Here is a 3,378-nt window from a genome sequence, read left to right as displayed (position 1 = left end):
GTCTTCACTATGCCTTAGGAACACACCGTCTTCACTATGCGTTTGGAACACACTGTCTTCACTCTGCGTTACGAACACACTGTCTTAACTATACATTAGGAACACACTGTCTTCACTCTGCTCTAGGAAGACATTGTCTTCACTCTGCAATAGGAACACACTTTCTTCACTCTGCATTAGGAACACACTGTCTTCATTCTGCTCTAGGAACACACTGTCTTCACTCTGCTCCATGCACATACACCGCAACTCTGCGTTTGGAACACACTGTCTTCACTCTGCTCGAGGAACACACTGTCTTCACTCTGCATTAGGAACACACGGTCTTCACTCTGCATTAGGAACACACTGTCTTCATTCTGCTCTAGGAAGACACTATCTTCACTCTGCTCTAGGAACACACAGTCTTCACTCTGCATTAGGAACACACTTTCGTCACTCTGCATTACGAACACACTGTCTTCACTCTGCATTTGGAACAGTCTTCACTCTGCTCTAGGAACTCACAGTCGTCACTTTGCATTAGGAACACACTGTCTTCATCTGCTCTAGGAACACACGGTCTTCACTCTGCTCCATGCACATACTTCGCAACTTTGCATTAGGAAAGCACTGTCTTCACTCTGCGTTAGGAACACACTGTCTTCATTCTGCTCTAGGAACACACTGTCTTCACTCTGCCTTAGGAAAACACTGTCTTCACTCGGCTCTAGAACACACTGTTTTCACTCTGCTCTAGAACACACTGTCTTCACTATGCTCTAGGAACACACTGTCTTCACTCTACTTCATGCAATACACCGTAACACTGTGTTAGGAACACAGTGTCTTCACTATGCTCTAGGAACACACTGTCTTCACTCTGCATTAGGAACACACTGTCTTCACTCTGCAGTAGGAACACACTGTCTTCATTCTGATCTAGGTACACACTGTCTTTATCTGCTCTAGGAACACACTGTCTTCATTCAGCTCCATGCACATACAGCGCAGCTCTGCCTTAGGAACACACTGTCTTCACTCTGCTCTAGTAAAACACTGCCTTCACTCTGCATTTGGAACACACTGTCTTCACACTGCATTAGGAACACACTGTCTTCACTCTGCTCTAGAACACACTGTTTTCACTCTGCTCTAGAACACACTGTCTTCACTATGCTCTAGGAACACACTGTCTTCACTCTACTTCATGCAATACACCGCAACACTGTGTTAGGAACACAGTGTCTTCACTATGCTCTAGGAACACACTGTCTTCACTCTGCATTAGGAACACACTGTCTTCACTCTGCCGTAGGAACACACTGTCTTCATTCTGCTCTAGGTACACACTGTCTTTACTCTGCTCTAGGAACACACTGTCGTCATTCAGCTCCATGCACATACACCACAGCTCGGCGTTAGGAACACACTGTCTTCACTCTGCTCTAGTAACACACTGTCTTCACTCTGCATTTGGAACACACTGTCTTCACTCTGCATTAGGAACAAACAGTCTTCACTCTGCTCTAGGAGAACACTGTCTTCACTCTGCATTAGGAACATACTGTTTTCACTCTCTTACGAACACACTGTCTTCCCTCTGCCCTTGGAAGACATTGTCTTCAGTCTGCACTAGGAACAAACTGTTTTCAATCTGCATTAGGAAAACACTGTCTTCACTCTGCTTTAGGAAAACACTGTCTTCCCTCTGCTCTAGGAACACACTCTCTTCACTCTGCTCTAGGAAAACACTGTCTTCACTCTGCTCCATGCATATACATCGCAACTCTGCTCTAGGAACACACAGTCTTCAGTCTGCATTAGGAACACACTGTCTTCACTCTGCATTAGGAACACACTGTGTTCACTCTGCATTAGAAACACACTGTCTTCACTCTGCTCCATGCACATACACCGCAACTCTGCCTTTGGAACACACTGTCTTCACTCTGCTCTAGGAACACACTGTCTTCACGCTGCATTAGGAACAGACTGTCTTCACTCTGCATTAGGAACACACTGTCTTCACTCTGCTCCATGCACATATACTGCAACTCTTTGTTTGGAATACACTGTCTTCACCCTGCTCTAGGAACACACTGTCTTCACTCTGCATTAGGAACACACTGTCTTCATTCTGCTTTAGGACCACACTGTCTTCCCTCTGCTCTAGGAAGATGCTGTCTCCATTCTGCACTAGGAACACACTGTCTTCAATCTGAATTAGGAACACACTGTCTTGACTCTGCTTTAGGAACACACTGTCTTCCCTCTGCTCTAGGTAGACACTCTCTTCACTATCGTCTAGGAACACACTGTCTTCACTATGCTCCATGCATATACACCGCAACTCTGCTCTAGGAACACACTGTCTTTTCTCTGCGTTACGAACAAACTGTCTTCACTCTGCTCTGGAAACACACAGTCTTCACTCTGCATTAGGAACACACTGTCTCCACTCGGCTCTAGGAACACAGTCTTCACTCTGAATTAGGAACACACAGACTTCACTCTGCTCTAGGAGCACACTGTCTTCATCTGCATTAGGAACACACTGTCTTCACTCTGTTCAATGCACATACACAGCAACTCTGCATTAGGAACACACTGTCTTCACTCTGCTCCATGCACATACACTGCAACTTTGCGTTAGGAACACACTGTCTTCACTCTGCGTTAGGAACAACCTGTCTTCATTCTGCTCTAGGAACACACTGTCTTCACTCTGCTCTAGGAACACACTGTCATTATTCTGCCTTACGAACACACTGTCTTCACTCTGTGTTAGGAACACACTGTCTTCACTCTGCGTTAGGAACACACTGTCTTCACTCTGCTCTAGGAACACTGTTCACTCTGCATTAGGAACACACTGTCTTCACTCTGCTCTAGGAACCCACTGTCTCCAGTCTGTGTTAGGAACACACTGTCTTCACTCTTCTCCATGCACATACACCTCAACTCTGAGTTAGGAACACATTGTCTTCTCTCTGCTCTAGGAACACACTGTCTTCACTCTGCTCTAGGTACACACTGTTCACTCTGCATTAGGAACACACTGTCTTCACTCTGCTCTAGGATCACATTGTCTCCACGCAGCTCTATGCACATACACCACTACTCTGTGTTAGGAACACACTGTCTTCACTCTCCTCTAAAACACACTGTCTTCACTCTGCGTTAGGAACACACTGTATTCACTCTGCTTTAGGAACAAACAGTCTTCACTCTGCTCTAGGAGAACACTGTCTTCACTCTGCATTAGGAACACACTGTCTTCACTCTGCTCTAGGAACACACTGTCTTCCCTCTGCCCTTGGAAGACATTGTCTTCAGTCTGCACTAGGAACACACTGTTTTCAATCTGCATTAGGACCACACTGTCTTCACTCTGCT

The sequence above is a fragment of the Microtus pennsylvanicus genome, chromosome 9, assembly GCF_037038515.1.
Source record: "Microtus pennsylvanicus isolate mMicPen1 chromosome 9, mMicPen1.hap1, whole genome shotgun sequence".
Lineage (NCBI taxonomy): Eukaryota > Metazoa > Chordata > Mammalia > Rodentia > Cricetidae > Microtus > Microtus pennsylvanicus.
The sequence above is the reverse complement of the archived record's forward strand: the minus strand, read 5'-3'. Positions refer to the sequence as shown.